Below are 18660 nucleotides of genomic sequence, written 5' to 3'. Positions count from 1 at the left end.
TTTTGGCAAATTTTTACTGAATTTTGAAAACAATATTTTTCATAGATAAAAGTAGTTTGAAACCAATATCTCAAAGTTTTGAAAAGATGTTTGTGTTGAAAATAAACTTTTACCAACTTTTATCAAAATCATTTTATAATCGTAAAATTTTCGGTGTGACAACTTTTTAAAATTTTTTTTTTTAAATTATAAGAAAACCGTTAGTTGATTTTTTCAAAAATATACTTGTTTGGTATCACGTCATTGGTTCGTAAGATATTTAAGGATAACCAAAAGATTCACCCTTTTTATTAAACTGCTATGGTAAAAAACCACCCACGCAATTTTCTTGAGAGCCCTTTCTGCATCCTTCTACATTAGGTATTATCTTTGTAACAAAATTTATTTTAAGACGATATCTTTTCGGGTTCTTGAGCTATGGACCACGAAAAAAACTTAAGTGCGAAAGTACGTACGCACGCACACACAGACATCTTTCTTAAAATCCAAATTTTCAATTCGACAATTCGGACCCATTACAATAACTTCCTATGGGAAGTTAAAAATGCGTATACACCCCTTGTACCACTTCTACTGTAGTGGATTTGGTATATGGTTTGAAGCTTGATTTTATTATACCGCAGAACAAATAAGTTGTGAATTAACATTAAAGTACCATTTAAACCAACAAATAAGACAATCAATTTTAACATAAGATTTTTTTTTAGAGTTTCTTTAGTTTTGTAAATATATACGAGTAAATAAATTTAAGTTAATACTCTTAACTGCTCGTTAGGAGCCAGACTCTCTTGTCTGACAATTCTTAACCATTCATTTCCTGTGTGTGGAAAAACATAAGGTGACAAAGTCAGTGATTGAATGCAAGAACTCTAGCAAGAAGTCCTACGCACTAACCATCACGCTACGGATACTACTACTACAAACTTCAAAAGATCTTGCACAGAAAAATTAAAAGAATGTATTTAAATCTCAGTTTTTTTAGGACTCCATTAATATGATCTTATGTTGTGAGAGTACCTTTCTTGAAAAAGAAAAACGTATATGGTATTTTTACCATCAAATATCTATCCCTAGCATCATGAGCCCACCACATACCTACTATGCGGCATACAGCTTGTATAAAACTACACATTCAGTTTGTGTCTATGGCCACTTCTTTCGCTAAAAGTTTTGATTTTCCTTTTTTTCTATATATTTTCCACATCACACAAACTATATTACGCAAGCAGTTTTTCCATTTTCAGGAAATTAAGCGGTTGCCATCAGAGGCAGTGCAGCGCAGCACAGCGCTGCATCAGCCATTAGAGACTTTCTATACACCACACGGCCAACATGCATATGCGGTGCTTTTTGAAAAAGAATTTCTTTTTTTTCTGGCCATTGCATCGGTGAAAACCTTTCACTAATGCATTTAAATGATATCCCTTCAACATCATATACAAAATACAGGAGCTATAACTATACATGTGCCTAACACATGGCGATGGTTGAAGGTTCATTGTTACCACAAAGTTAAAAGCTTCATCACTGAATGATATCCGGAGCACTAACGAGGACAAAACCTTGCACAAATGTATAAAAGTCAATCTTAATTAATTTTGTTTTCAAAATGCAATTAGAGTTTTATTTTTAATTTTTATTTTAAATTTATTTTTTATCAGATAAACATTGAAAAAATAAAAAAATACACTTAAAATTAATAGGTTTAAATCACATTAAGAGAATTGCTTATAAATTACAAAACTATATTATCCTCACTGTTAAGCTGTCGTCGTTTTAAGGCAACATTTTTGAGATGCCAATTTTGTTGGGTTATATTCCATTTTAATGTTCATGTGGCATCGAAATATTTTAAAATGTAAATCAGAATGCAATAAATTAGGCATGCATCGCAATAATAATACAAAATAAAATGTTCTTAAAAATATTAGGATTTTTTTTAAAACAGGTATTTTTTCTTTTTTTTTCAAAATAATTGATGAGACAATAATTGTGATTAAATGAATTCTTATATTCTAAAAGTACAAAACAATGATCTTAAGGATATTTATAGGAATAAGTTGATAATGTTTAGTAAAATTGTTGGCATATATAAAAGATTAATTTTGAGATCATGCTCGCAGTCTTTTTTCACAAACAAGCTTCTTTTTTTTAATAACATTTATTAAATTTAGCAATTCAGCGTGAACAGTGTTTAAATTTTTGTCTTATGCTTTAATTTTGTTGATTATTTTAATATCTTTACTTTCTTAAAATGGGAAAGAGTAAACTTATTCTTTAATATTGAAAAAAAAAGAATTTCCAATAAGAGGTTTCATTTTGTGAATTCCACCTTTAATGCAACTGCCACTTTGAAGCTGTCATTGTTTGACATTTGAGAAGTTAAAAGTACAGTCAATAGGAAATAAACATAACTAAAATTAACACGATACACACTTCAACTACAAGTTAAAATTTTTCAAATTCACTGCAATATTGGTGAAATTTTCGAAAAGGAGATTGGTGCAACTGTTATATGGGACTTTTTTCTTTGATGCCACTTGAAAGTTAAGATTAATTTCAAGGCTCCACCACATTCAATTCAAGATCATGGCGAAAAATGAAATTGGTATATTGCTGCAACTGTTTTTTTTGTTCTTCTTGTTTTTAATGAAAGAATCATTAATTCACTTCTCTCAAAGAAAATATTCAACTTTTCAAATATTATAATGAAACTTCTTATTGGAAACCCCTGTATTAATTCATTTAATTGATGTCTAAGAATTTCTTGTTTACTTGGTTTGGAAGAGGTTTTCACAGAAATTAATGTTTTACAGTTTTTGACATATGGAAGTAGATTCTTCTAGTTTAAAATTCGATACATTTTTATACAATGATTTTTTGACAACGATGTCTTTAATCCTTCTTTTATCTTAATGCTAATCTATGCGAATATAATTTAAGACCGAATAGAATTGTTTTTGCAACAAAAGTACAGTTTTTCATTTTGTTTTTCTTCAAATTCAGCAGTTTTAAAAACATTAAAATTGTTTCCCTTCAAAGATAGTTTCTGTAGTTCTTTTAATTATTTTTGATAAATTCAGCCGATGATGTCTTCATTCAGCACCAAGAACATTCTATGCTTAAAAATTAAATAATGTTATGTTGTTATAAATTTAAACTTTTTTTTTAAAGAAATAATTACAATTTGCCTGTGGTAATAATGCAATACTGGCGTTTTTCAGCAAATCTCAATTTAAACGTAGAACATTAAATTTGTTCACATGGTCTGGCTTTAAAAAAGAGTGTTTTTGACTCGGCTTTCGTATGAAATTGTTCCAGAAATCCAGACAAAGTGGACCATGCTTCGCATTAAAGATTGAATCGATTCTCAAGAAGATGCCTTAAACATTTTTGTACTCCACTCATCAGGTGCTTAAGCTTTTCAATTTTCAAATCAAATTATTTCTACTGATTTTGGTTTTCCTTTCCTTGCAAGTGGTGCTTGTTTCGTTACTTTTGAAATACTATAAATTCCGAAAAATGCTGCTTCGAAGAAATTTGAAACTCGTTTTTCCGACACGGTGGCGTCAAAACAAAAATGCTAAATTTAAATTTCACTAACCGGTGTCTGTGATGAATTCTTAAGTTCAGATTCGTTGATTTCAAATATATTCAACATTATGACGCTATTCAAAATTAAGTCGATGGATAAAGTGCAAATACTAAAAGAATTCGAATAACCTTGAATTGATTTCGTTGTTCATTTATGTTGATAAAGTAATTTAGTAAACATTTCCAAAAAATGTTACAATATCCAAGAATTGTTTCTCTCTTTACTGCCACATTTTAACATTAATCACTTTTCCATCAAGTTCTTTGTCAGGAATTATTAGGATCTTTTCAGTTTTTTTACAAGGTACTTAATTGTTGAAAATGTTAATGGGGTTTTGTTGTTCCTTAGATTAAATACTATGTAGTTTAAAATAAGTTGTTTTAAATGTACTTTTCCAAATAAACATTAACAAATATAAACAGTCTCATGTTCTATACGAGTTATTCGAATCACTGTCGCTATCACACTTTTCGGGTGAACTTTTATCACATATCAAAGAAATGCATTGGAATTAATTTAAGCGTTATAATCCAGATCATCATATCCTGTTTCCTGATTTCTTCGTCTACTTGGCCATAAACTGCTATTATTATATAATTCCTCATAGTAAATATCTTCTTCGTATTCACTTGAATTATCATATTCCACATCACGACTAAACATTGGTGCAACGGTAAGTTTTAAGAAAATCACTTCCATTGTACAGACCATAACGAGAAACATGGCGACGGCAAAATTTGAACCATCTGACGGAAGTGGTCCTTCTTGCCAATAATTGCTTACTGATGACATTTTTTGTTGTTTTCTTTTTGTGGTTGATCTGCGTCACAAAACACAAACACTATATAAACCGTTTTTTCTTATTTGTTTGAATAATTTTTCAAAACAACTTAATCAATATTTTTTTTTAATTTGTTTACGAAAATTAAGTTTTCCTTACACGAGAGGTTTTATAATAGTTTTTGAATAAATTGATATTTTTTTTCTATTTTAAATAAACTTGGATTAAAAGTTCAACTTATTTTCAATCGTTCGTTGATGCGGATTATTTTTGTTGAAGCGCAATTTTTAAGCGATTATTATTATAAGCTCTGCGAGATATCTACTTTCACACGACTTTGCGGTTCCAACGCTGACTTGGTTGTGATAGAGGTTTGAATCATGACTTTGGGTTAAACTGTGAAGGCAATAGATAGACCGCGTATATTGTGGTGATGCTGAATGTTTTGTTTTTATATTTGTTGTTGTAAGTCATAAGTATATTTTATTTTAATTTATTTTATTTTGTTGCTCATTTTGTTTATTGTTTATTTTTTTATATTTATTATTTTGTTTATGTTGTTGTTTATACTTTCGAAGAAATTGCTTTAATATAGGTACGATTATACATATATACGAATAGCAGTATGAAATTATAAAAAAAAAATTAATTAAAAAACACGTTTTATTTTATCTATCACATCAGAGAAATTAAATTGGAATGTGCTTAGATTGCAAAGTAGGCCTCAACAAATGATTAGGGTTTACCTTTGGTTTTGTAAGACTTTAAGGTGGCCAAATTATATTTGAATTAAAGGCTAATTATACGTTATAAAAATCGTACAAATCAAAGATATAGGTAATTTAGATAGGTAATTTAGATATGAATATTACTGGAGAGGGAAATGATGAGCTGGTATTATGTGATTTGTTTCGTTATATTTAGATGGTATGATTTTTCATTATAATTAATTAAATTGTATTATTTTGATGAGAAACGTGACCATTTGTATGGCATTGCCCTTATGATTAAAGACACACAAATAACATCATACTTATATACTTATTTACATAAAGATGTACGTACATGAATATTACAAACTAAGTTCTTTAAGGTTAAATATACAATGTTGTTTAAAAATATAAAGAAGACCAAAGCGCAATGACATACAAAATACATACATTTAAAGAAAAAATGAATAATTTAGCAATAAAAAAGATTTCACAGGGATGTGAGCTTTTAAAAAAATGTAATGTAAATTAGTGTCAACCTTTTTAAATGAAGCAAATCTGACGGTTGAAGCCAATGAATGTACTGAATAGAGTCGGTCTTTCATTAAACTTTGTGACCTCATAAAGTTATCCATAGGTTTTTTTTTATAAAAAGCGCACACTCTAGGGGATATTAATACCCTTATTATACAGAGACTCAGTGTGAGGACTGAAAAGAAGAGAGTGTTTGAAAGGAGATGTCGGTGCACGTTGGTTTTGAATTCCTGAATGTTGCAATGATTGGGAAAAAAAAAGAGTGTGGCAAGGCATTCGCGTAGTGCGGCTAAAGAACCAATTTTTATATTTGACCGAAGTTAGAAACCTTAACATTCGTTGGTATTTATGGTGACATCTCGTTTGTGATCATTTTAAAAGAGTTGATTGGTGAAAATGGTAAGGGTAGTAAATATCCATTTAACGATACAAGACAGCAATTGAGTTTTCGAAGCATTAAAAACAAGGTTTTTCATTCCCCATAATACAATTGTGTTTATGTCGGAATTTAATGAGCTTATCATACTTTCTCGTTGCAGTTCCACATCCAAAGAAGTGAGTCTGAAGACGAATATGACAAGCAAAGAGTATTATCATCAGCGAAACTATGTATTGGAATAGAAGTTGCAGACAGGAGATCATTAATAAAAATGAGAAAGAGTGTTAGAAAAAGAAAAAAGCCCTTTAACACACGAGCATATATTTTGTGGTTTTCATACTTAAATTCATCCAATACAACTTGTATTGAACGATTCGGATAGCAATTACAAATCCAATGAAGGAGTATTTTCGATAAGAGGGCCTATTCCAAATCTTTTCAAATGCTTTTAAAATATCAAGCGCAATAATCTTAGTTTCTTCAAAACCATGAAAAGATTAGATCTATTGTAGTTTTATTATAAATCCCCAGTTCAAAAGCCGTAATGTCGGTCATTAAGATAAGTAATAAGCTTGATGAATTACGATAATTAATCAGCGTTTGCATGAACTTGGAAGATAGGGATTTAAGAGTAATCGCTAGGTAATTAGAGAGTGAGGAAGCTTTGCCTTTTTTGGGGATGCGCTGGACAAATGATGTTTTCCATCCACTAGGAACGAGACTTGAACTGTACTGTAGTTAGCAGAATTAAAGTCCAACGGCTTAGATGGCTAGGTCATGTAGAGCGAATCGATATCAACGCTCCAGCCCGGACGGTCTTCGAATCTAATCCCGAGGGACGGCACAGTAGAGGAAGACCGCGACTCAGGTGGCGCATCCAGGTGAGAGAGGACCTCAACCAACTTGGCGTGCGAAGCTGACTGGAGACGCATGTTGTTTGAGGTCCAGGTCCGCCCCTGACTGAAGCGCCACCTTAAGTAAGTAAATAAGTAGGAACGAGACCTGAGGAGTAGGACAAATGTAAAAACATCTCTTCAAAATATAAGCGGGGATACCATACGGACCAGCAGATTGTGTGTGTAAAGATATCTAATGACCCTTGCCACAGTACGAATGCGAAAAAAGTGAGTTGGTGGCCTAGCAACTGCCTAGCAAAGAGATTATCTTTCTCAAAGAGCTAAAAAATGGAGTATCATTGACAACAAACGTGGGAACAGAGGAAGAGCAAGAATTTTTCAAGTTTTTTACATATGATCAAAAATTTAGTCGGATATGGGCGATACAGGCCTTCCTGGGTTGCTTAAAATTTGTTCGTCTATTTTCAATAGGGTTGGCTTTATAGCATTCTTTGGGCTAACCTATTTACAACTCGCATTGAATTATGCGTTTTTTTTAAATCTGATGCTTTTAACATTGTTCGGAATGAAAGTTATCATTCCCAGGAGAATCAAACTTGTGATCATATCAACCCTGGCGCCAACGTCACTATCGATGAAGCATATACTGGCCAATTAAAAATCCTGAATGAAGACCGTCTCGAATAGTGTACTTATTAGGAATATAGGAAACAAACAAGTCAAGAGTGTTTTCTGTTCGAACTTCCACGTCAGCTTTATAATAATTATTTGTTTAAAACAATTTTAAATAAGATACATTTAGGCAAACAAATGTTTGAAATAATTAATCAATATTTCGGGATCTATCTTAAGAATTTTCTTTAAACCAGAGCGTAAAATATAGATCTATACTTCTAGATCGATGTTATAAAACTTTAAATTTTAAACAAACAAATATTCTAAAAGGTTCGTTAACCCCAAAAAAGCGGTTTTGTCATCTCTCAGTATTAGACATGTATATAAATTAAATAAAGGTACTGCTTGCAGATATTATACTTCTGTTTCAGTGCTTGGATACTGCCAAGCACAAACATTTTTCAATTTTAAAGTTAATCGTTAACTTGGATACTAAGCAATAGGTACTTAAATAAATTCTTGATAAGTATTTGCTTGCCTACTTCTTTTTTTTTTTGTTAAATGCATTAATTTTTTAATAGCTGTTGTAGTTAAAAGAATATAAAGTGAGCTAAAAAGTGCTTTGAAGTATTTGTACTGACTAAATACTTGAAGTACTAAAGAAAATTTAGATATTTTTTGAAGAAGCTCTACTTGATACATTGTGCTCATATCCAAATAATAAAAAATACGAGAACTTATAATTTTTGAAAGTAACTCTACCATGGTATAGAAGTGTAAGTACCGAAATACTTAAGTTCTTCTTCTAATTCATTATGCGGTAAGTTGAATATTTTCAATTTTAAAGCAACGCACTTTCTTAAAGTCTTATATTAATCATAATAGAGTTTCATCACATCAGTTGATATCTCGTGGGAAAATAAACGATCAACTTAATATGATACAGTGAGTCAGCGTAATTCTATGAATGTTTGTCTATTGTTTATGTTCATTATAATTAAATGCAAATTATATAAATTTGACGTCATAGAATACTTTTCAATCCGCTTTGGGGATTATTTAAGAAGAAAACGATTTTACTAAACTTCATACAAAAAAAATACAATTAATTCTCTTTTTATGTTGCTCTCAACATAATCTGCATCATGCATCATATTTTAATTTAAATCATCAACAAAAATAATACTTGTTTTAAATCTTATATTTGTAATCAATAATTTTGTTAAAATTAGCAAACATTTCCGGGTATATTTACCATAACTATTTACTACATAAAATTACTGGCCGTGTTCATCAGGTTTTATTTTTTTTAATGTATATATTTTAAAAGAAATGAAAAGTCATAGGTTTATTACTCGCAAAAGCTGCTTAAGTTAAATATTTCCATAATTAAATAAAAGTCTGTTTTAAAAAAGGTATTAATAGGAATGATCAAAACCAAGAATAATGAACATTTTAAAGTGATATAGTTTTTTTTTTTTGCGGCGATTACGCTCTTTATTTATCGATATAATAATCATTCGAACAAAGATACATTTTGCAAAAAAAGATATTTATAGAAATAAGATTATTATAATGAATTTAGCAGATTTAGTTTGGAATATAAATGAGATTCAACAAAAATGTTTAAATACAACAATTTTAGAAGAGAAACTGAATATCTTAAAGCTTTAGATATTTTAATTTTATTTTGACACATATTTTGATGATGATGATTCTAGCCCTTATGAGGTCACTTTTGTGATAGAAATTTCAAAAATAAAACGCATTAACACAGTTTTCAATTCAAATTCGAACTTTAAAAATGTTAAGTTTTAAATAAAATTAAAATCAAGTTTGAGTTAAGCATAGTGCCCTCAAAACGATCCTATTTCTCATTTGAAGAAGAAAAACAGTGTTTATGCGAACTTGATAGACTCTTGAGCTTAAGAATAATTCAAGTTTAATGATCAAAACAAACTGACGTAAGAACAAATACAATGCTGAATGATGTGTCGCATTTCTTAAATAGTTTTTCATGACATCGCTATTCAAGTTTTTCTTGACCCCGGAAATAAATGAGTTTTACGAGCTTAGCAATTTTTGTTTACGATTCTCATGGTAAACAATAACGAAACTGCCGCTAGCTATGCTACCACGCGTTTGATGCTGCCTCGTGCCGCCACCGCCGCCGTATCCGCCGGCCGGTAATTCAATTTAACGAAAACATTCAATTTTTTATAAATACATTTTAACTCCATACACGTTAATTATAAATTCCATACAATTTTCAATATATATAGAAATGATAACCCGTCTGCTCTGTCATTTATTTAACCATAAAGAGTGGATTAATTAAAATAATTATGTCATTTGGGTTTGATAGAGTGGGAGTATGGAATCAAAGTCAAATGAGGTGAATTTGCATACTAGAATCAATTTTGCATTTTTATAAAAATGAAATTGTGTCTCAAGGTCAAAGAATTTAAATTGAATGTCATTTTATTATGCAACATAGACACACAAAATCGATTTTTGAAATTTTAAAAAGTTCTTATGCAGTGCACTGCACATGTTCCACAAAAGGATGCATATTATTACTTTGAATGGATTTTACAATACAACATTTTGTATGGTTCGACAATAAAAGGTTTTATTTATTTTCCATAGGAAGTTATTGTACTTGTCAAGTTGAAAATGTTGAAATTTCTCGACGTTTCAAGGTCCCTAGAGTCGGAATAAAAGATTTTTAGAATGATGTCTGTGCGTGCGTGTGTAAGTACGTTCGCGACGTTGTTTTCGTCGTCCATAGCTCAAGAACCAGTAGAGATATCGACCTCAAATAAATTTTGTTATACAGATAATAAGGCAGAAAGATGCAGAAAGGGCTCTAAAGAAAATTTCGTTGGTGGTTTTTTTTATACCGTAGCAGTTTAAAAATAAAGTGAAAATGTTGGTTAACCCTAAATATCTCATGAACCAAAAACGCTAGAGACTCGAATTAAATTTTGTATTATGTAATGTAACGTGATACAAAACAATTATATTCAAAAAAAATCCAATTAACGGTTTTTTTATACATAAAAAAAACTGAAAAAAAAATTGTAAATTTTACGAATACAAAATGTTTTGATCTCCATAACAATTTTGTGCAACGAAAAATAAAGTTTTTAACGTCTGGTAAGATTTTGAAAAAAAAGAGGCTGGGATGCGACCCACACTGATAACTTCCCATCCCGTCTGTCGATTTGTCTTGCTTAAAAGTTTGTCTATAAGTACTCGTATCAATTTTTACCAAATTTGCGTACTATTTTTTGTAGAATTTATTTTTTATGAAAAAACGGACTGTTGGATTTTTATATAAAAATTACTGAATATCGAAAAAAATAATTTCTGTGAAATAAAATAAGTTTAAAGCCAATATTTTTAATTTTTAAAAAGCTATTTGAGCCGAAAGTAAATTTTTACCAAGTTTTAGTATTGTTTTTTTAGAGTTTTATTTTTTATAAAAAAAACTGTCAATTCGATTTTTTTTTTAAATTTAACAAAATGTTAACAACAATATTTCTTATGAGATAAAATTGGTTTGAAGCCAACATTCAAATTTTGTGAAAAGATATTTGAGTCGTAAATCAATTTTTACCAACTTTTATACATTTTTTTTAGGTTTTCATTTTTTGTAAAAAAAAACTGCAAATTCGATTTTTTTTTAAAAAAATGTCGTTATTTTGAAAACAATATTTCTTATAAGAAAAAATTAGTAAGAAGCTATTATCTCAAAGTTTTGAAAAGATATTTGAGTCGAAAATCATTTTTTACCACTATTCTAATTTTTTTTTCGGTTTTTAATTTTTTGTAAAAAAAACTGTTAATTCGATTTTTTTTCAAAATGTTACTGAATGTTGACAACAATATGTTTTGAAAGATAAAAGTAAATTAAAGCCAATATCTCAAAGTTTTGAAAAGATATTTGAGTCAAAAATCAATTTTTACCAACTTTTGAAAATTTTGTTTAGGTTTTTAATTTTTTGTACAATAACTGTCAATAAGATTTTTGTCAAAATGTTACTGAATGTTGACAACAATATTTTTTGAAAGATAAAAGTAAATTAAAGCCAATATCTCAAAGTTTTGAAAAGATATTTGAGTCGAAAACAAATTTTTACCAACTTTTGTAAATTTTGTTTAGGTTTTTAATTTTTTGTACAAAAACTGTCAATTCGATTTTTTTCAAAATGTTACTAAATGTTGACAACAATATTTTTTGAAAGACAAAAGTAAATTAAAGCCAATATCGCAAAGTTTTGAAAAGATATTTGAGTCGAAAATCAATTTTTACCAACTTTTATTAATTTTTTTTAGGTTTTTAGTTTTTGTAAAAAAAACTGTCAATTCGATTTTTCTCAACATTTTATCAGATGTCAAAAACATTATTCTTCGTTGCACAAAATTGTTTTAGAGATGAATTAATATTTCAGTCGTAAAATTTTGGAGGTGACAAATTTTTTTTTCAGTTGTATTGATTTATAAAAAAACCGTTATATTGATTTTTTTCAAAAATTATACCTGTTTGGTATCACGTTACAATATATTATATAAAATTTAATTCAAGTCTCTCGTAAGATATTTAGGGTTAACCAAAATTATCACCTTTTTTTCAAACTGCTATGGTAAAAAAACCACAGACCCAATTTTCTTGAGAGCCCTTTCTGCATCTTTCTGCCTTATTATCTGTATAACAAAATTTATTTGAAGTTTATATCTCTTCTAGTTCTTGAGCTATGGAGGACGAAAAAAACGTCGCGAACGTATGGAACGCACGCACAGACATCTTTCTAAAAATCTTTTATTTCGACTCTAGGGAGCTTGAAAGGTGGAGAAATGTCGAAATTTTCAATTTGACAAATTGGACCCATTACAATAACTTCCTATGGAAGTTAAAAAACGAATTGACAGTTTTTTTTTATAAAAAAGACCTAAAAAACATTACTTAAAGTTATTAAAAATTGAATTTCGACACAAATATCTTTTCATAAATTTAAGATAATGGATTCCAGGTAATTTTAACCTCTAAAAAATATTGCTTTCAACATTCGGTAGAAGTTTGAGAAAAATTGAATTGACAATTTTTTTTACAAAAAATAAAACCTAATACTAAAACTCGGTAAAAATTTACTTTCGACTGAAAAGCTTTTCAAAAATTAAAATTATTGTATTCAAATTTTTTTTATTTTACAGAAAATATTGTTTTCGATATTCAGTAGTTTTTTTTTTAATCCCAGTTGGTTTTTTTTTCATAAAAAAATAGAATCTACAAAAAATAGTTCGTAAATTTGGTAAGAATTGATGTTCGGTTTTTGATATCTCTCAAATTAATTACATTCATCCAATTTATACAAATCTGAGCAATGCTAATAAAGTTATTAAAAATAACAAAACTAGATTTTCAAATTAAACTATTTCTTGATATGAAAACATTATTGGTAATTTTAAAATTTTTAAGAATAATTCAACTAATATCTTTTTAAACCCTACATGAAAACATAAACTTTTAAGCAAGACAAATCCACAGACGGGATGGGAAGTTATCAGCGTGGGTCGCATTTCAACCTCTTTTTATTTTTAAAGAATTGGAGTTTAATTTTGTTTCTAATGTTTTCTTTTACAGTGGTCCAATGTTACTAAGTTACCATACGAATTTTGTGCTTAAAAAAATTAAAATAGTTTAAAAAAAACAGCCTTACAAATACAATTTTTGCCCTTACTTCCCCTACCATTTGATCTAAATTTATTTAATATGTTCCTAAAAACTGGCACAAAAACAAATCATCTGAAAACTTTCAAAAATGTTAATAAACTGTTCATCGAATTTCTTCTAACGACTCATTTTTTATAAAATAATAACTTCAAAAGCTTTTAATTTTAAACCGGTTTTGATAAAATAAAAGTTCAAAAGCACTATTAAACAATTTCAGTCTGAAATAGATCCATAAATAATTATTTTAATTTGCATTTAATGAGTCATTTTCATTTCATTTTGTTTCTTAATTTTATGGAAGTAGAATCTCGATAACTTCTTTTGTTATTAAATAGCAGCAGACTTAATTTTTGTGTCTGTTCTATACAGACTTTGACAAAAAAAAAATAATTCAGGCTTTGAATCTTAGGAAGACAAGAGGAACAAAAAAGCGTCTAGAAAGTTATAATCGAATTTAGATTTGAAATTCAGACATAACATCTTGGGTGGTCAAAATAAAATATAAACCAATTATTCAAAAAATAAAGTAAATAATTTTATTAAGGAGATGTTTTTCCAACTTTAACTGTTTATTATATATTGAGAAAAAAAAACTCATTTCTTTGCAAAAAATAGTAAAAACATAGAAAAGTTATTTTAAGAACAATTAAATCAAAAGACGAGTTTTTTTAAATCTTTATTTGTTTGTTTATTTTTTATAAATACGTATCTGCTTATTTAAACAAAAAAAATTATGTTTAATTTCAAACTAAGAACACATAAATTTGTTGTTTAACTTGATTTATTTATAATTTGAATAATATCAAGTGTGAAATACTAGATGAATTTTAATATTTAAGCTTTTGTGTGGAGTTAAGAAGCTATTATTTTCAATACAGTTGGAGACAGAGGACATTCCTAAATTTGAGATAGGTCAAGCTTAATTAAAAATCAAAGTAATAGAAATATTACTTTGCATCTAAGGCGTTATTTATTTAATTCGTGGTTAAAAACTCGGCTGTCATTCGGAGGAATAATCGAATGATAACCGACATTTTTAGTTGGCAATTAAAGATCATGGCTTGGACAATATGTGATTTTACGTTTTTAAGGACATCAATTCCTTCCAGAAGCATTAAAACCGTATATATAAATCAGGTTATAGCGGAGATACCTCCCGAAATTTGCGAAAAAGTCGTTAAAAATTACCTCAAAAGAATGAACTACAATCCTGGTGCATTAAACGAATGTATCAAATACACGTTCAAATTGTGAGCTAGTTTTAAGTTTTAAAATTAAAACATCTCAAAACATTATCATGTCAAAAAACTTGCATCACAAATTAAATTCCACTTTAAATAAATTCTTCAATGGAATAATTCATAGTTCTTGAGAATTGTTTTTATCATTCGTATAAGTTAATAAAGCAACAAATTATTATATTTTTGCTCTCCAAAGCTAGGTCAAGAATTTCTAATGAATTCGTTGTAAAATCTATTTTGGGGCAACACGTTGCGCCTATAAAAAAAAAACAAATATCAATACAAAATTTGCGTTTATAAAATTCAAGTCACATTATCAATCTACAACTTATTTTTATATTTTATTTAAGTCATCTATATAGGTTTTATTTTAATATAAATTTAATCGAAATTTTATACAATACCACCCACTTAGCCAATGTCGATTTATTGCGTGACATTGATTTTTTACAAAATGTTTTCCATATTAAGAAGTTGAGAAAAAATATATATTGGAATTTATTACTATAGCAAATAAGGTAATAAAACAATAAGTAGTGGTTTCAAGAGAATTTCGAAATTATGAAACTTTTAGTTATTGGAAATGTTATTTTGAATTTGATTGGAATTTTCAGAATTTAAATTATTTCTTGAAAACAGATTTAAGCCTTATTAAAATTTTGCTTAGTTCTGAACATTGTAGTTTGAATTTTTCTAAAATTTGATTTTAGTTTATGATCAATTGTAGAAATACTGTATTCGATATAAATGTTATTCATTCAAAAAGACTATTTGTAGTCAAGTATAGCTCTAAGCTTTCTAACAGAAGTCCCCATATAACAGCGTAACAAAATAAATTCATGTCGATATCATTATGTCTGGAAATGTCTTTAAAGCTCCCAGAATAATGCATTGTCTTTGTTTTAGCTCAGTACGAGAATAAGAGACCCTACTTAAGACCCCAATGTCCACAGTGACTTTGACGGGAACGAAATGTTGGACTTATTGGCCAAAAATTAATCACTATTTGATCCAAGTAAAACCTAAAATTTATTAATTTTCCACTGACATAAATTAACCATAAAATAAATTGTATAAATATTTTATACAAACTATCCAAATTTTGACAGTTTTTATGACATTTGGCCATGCTAACTACTCCCTTAAAAAACGAATGCATAATTCTAGAACTTAAGAAAAAACCTCTACGTCATGTTGGCCGTAATGGGTCAATCTTTTATTTTCACGATTTGAACAAATAAAAGGGTGTCAAAAGTTTCGTCACAACTGTGCAGGAGGTGTCACTATATTTAAAGCTGTCTGTTATTATAGACGGGTTAAGGTTGAGGTGTTTACATTAACAATTACTGGGTATAAGGAACTCTTGGAAAGAAGATTTCCTAAATAATCTAAAATTGTCTGACCCATAAATTTGCCCCCAAAGCTTGGAAACAGGAGCAAAACTTGGACTTGGATCACTGCCGTACTTATCTGATTTAAACATTACTTGGGAATATTTAGTACCCACATTTAATGACGGTGTTAGATAGTTTAAAGACAAAGAATCCTTAATTTCTGCAATAGAAATAGCGGAAATTCGTCGAACTTGATCCAAAGCTGTAGAATTATTACTGGAACTAATTTACAAAATTATTTTCAGTAAAGGTGGAAGTACCAATTACCAACTTGTTAACGGAAACTTGTTTTATTCCAATCCTATAACAATTTTATTTGTATGTACCTATTCAGTTAACTCAAAAAATATTAAACTTTCCTTAAAAGAAAGCCTTACAAGTCGGCAAAAGGAAAAAAACTAGTGGTTGAATTTGGATAACTCATTTCTTAACATCTTGGGGGAGTAGTTAGCACCAACAGATGGAACCATATCCATCAATATTTGGAAACAAATGTTAAAAGTATTTTCAAAAATGTTTGTGCGTATTCAGTTGAAGAGAAGTGGATATGTACACATAAGGAATTGTGTTTCAAAAGCTTCAATAAAGAATGAATTGAATTTAAGTGAATTGAAATATACCCTTTAAGAAGGTACCCTAATCCTAAGGACTAATTCAAACATTATGGATACATCATTTATCATCATATCTTTATTAAAAAAGACTTAAAACATGTATAACTTTTAAGAAAAAGACAAATTAACAAAGAGCACATTATTTTCAGAGAACACCCATTTTAAACCAAATTTAAAATTAAAACAATCACTTATACAATGAACTTGAATTATAAATTTCGAACCAATGTATTTCGTTAAAGTACAAAGAATTATAAAAATAATTTCCAATTCAAAATCTGCACCCATTTTTAAACCTTTGTTAAGGAATTTTCGTTCTCACTTCGATCATTTTATGGCTAAAGTGCTATGTAAGTGCATGAAATTCTACAAACCTTACGTTATGTTACCACATTCGTTTGACTAATATTCGATTCAAGTCAAGTATCAAATCACATTTATTAATTTTCCACAAGAAGTAATTGTAATCGGTCCAATTTGACGAATTGAACATTTTGATATTTCTCGACGTTTCAAGGTCTCTAGAATCTATGTAAAATAAAAGATTTTTAGAGAGATGTCGGTGTAAGCTTGTGCATGTACGTACGTTCGGGAACTCAATAGCTCAAGAACCAGTAGAGATATCGACTTCAAATACATTCTAAAATACAGATAACAGTACAGAAAGATGCAGAAGGGACTATCAAAAACTTTGCGTGGATGTTTTTTATTATAGCAATTTTAAAAAAGAGTTAAACCAAAATATCTCACAAATATTATAAAATGTGACGTGATACAAAACTTGGTATAATTAGGAAAATAAATTCATGTAACGTTATTTTTATAAATCAAAAAAAAACTGAACAAAATCAACTGCCACCTAAAATATTTTATGGAAAAAAATGAATTCATCTCCAAGAGAATTGTATGCAAAAAAAAAAATGTTTGACATCTGGTAAAATTTTGACAAAAATCGAATTGTAATTTTTTTTTGCAAAAAATAAAAACTTAAAAAACCCATTTCTAAAAGTTGTTAAAAAATGATTTTCGAATCAAATATCTTTCCAAAAATTTAAGATATACATAGGTAAAATTTTTAAAAAAATTCAACAGTCATTTTTTTTATAAAAAAATAAAATCGAAAAATTGATGTTTCATTTTGGATATTTCGTGAATAGATAAAGATGTTGACTTCAAAATGATTTCATTTTGTGCTAAATTTTCTTAAAAATATCTAACCTGTATTTAAGAAATAAAAATTTGACAGAAATTCTACTAAAATTTTAAAAATTGGTTTTCGAATAAAAATCTAGTTAACAAGAATAGAATTTGAAATCAAACTGTTTCATTATATTCCAAATATGGTTGGTTATTTTTAAGTAGTTTTTTAGAAAAAAATAACTGACAAACTCATAAGAAATGGTTTTCGATTCAAATATCCTGAGAACAAAGAAAGATAGTTACTTCAAATTATTTATCTCACACAAAATATATTTCATTAGATTCTCAAATCTAAAAAAAGTCACTACTAAAAATTGGAACAAATTGATTTTAGACTCGAGTATTTTGGCAAAAATAAAACCATTTGATAAGTTAAAAACAATTTAAGTTTTCATAACAAAAATAAGAACCTTCAAAAAGTGATAAAAACTGGTAAAACAGATTTTTAACTCAAATATCTCGGGAAGAAATAATAGAACTCTTCATTTTATACAAAATATTGTAATCAAAATATTAATTTATGGTTGTAATATAATCCAATAGGAAGTTTTTTTCATAACAAAAAAACCGTCCAAAAATACCACTAAAAACAATTTTTGACAACAAACCATCTTCATCTTATACAAAAAGTTGTTATTTATATTTAATAATAATTGAAAGAAAAATAAAACCCTGAATCAAAAATATATAAAAAAAATAAATGTTGAGTTAAAGATTGTTTTAAGTCTTTTGTAGCATTTAAAGACAGCGTTTTCCTTTTTAAATATAATGATTTTAGTCCTCAAATACATCTCCACAGAAAACAGTTTAGAGTTAAACTTTGGATTGCAATTTCAATTTACCCTGTTAATAAAATTAACTTGCTTCTTTTTTAAATAGAAGCTGTCAAGCGAGTGGTCATTATGCATTTTGCTATACGCGGAACATCTTTCGGTCGATTCTTTCCACCTAAGACGTTCGAATACGATTTTTGGATCTATATATCTTCTTTCCTGCATACATA

At 28.4% G+C, this 18660-nt stretch overlaps 1 protein-coding gene and 1 long non-coding RNA gene across 2 annotated transcripts in view; both read right to left on the bottom strand.

Moving 5' to 3' along the window:
• Positions 1–18660, bottom strand: part of LOC129950497 (titin) — a 164305-nt gene that overhangs the window by 72505 nt on the left and 73140 nt on the right. The gene's annotated exons all lie outside the window — the stretch shown is intronic.
• On the bottom strand, positions 1616–5383 carry LOC129949629 (uncharacterized). Its single transcript, XR_008782049.1, has 2 exons — positions 3185–5383; positions 1616–3121 (listed from the first exon to the last, which is right to left on the bottom strand). It is a non-coding gene; the product is annotated as an uncharacterized LOC129949629 (long non-coding RNA).

The sequence above is a fragment of the Eupeodes corollae genome, chromosome 3 (genome assembly GCF_945859685.1).
Source record: "Eupeodes corollae chromosome 3, idEupCoro1.1, whole genome shotgun sequence".
NCBI classification, from domain to species: Eukaryota; Metazoa; Arthropoda; class Insecta; order Diptera; family Syrphidae; genus Eupeodes; species Eupeodes corollae.
The sequence above is the reverse complement of the archived record's forward strand: the minus strand, read 5'-3'. Positions and strand labels throughout refer to the sequence as shown.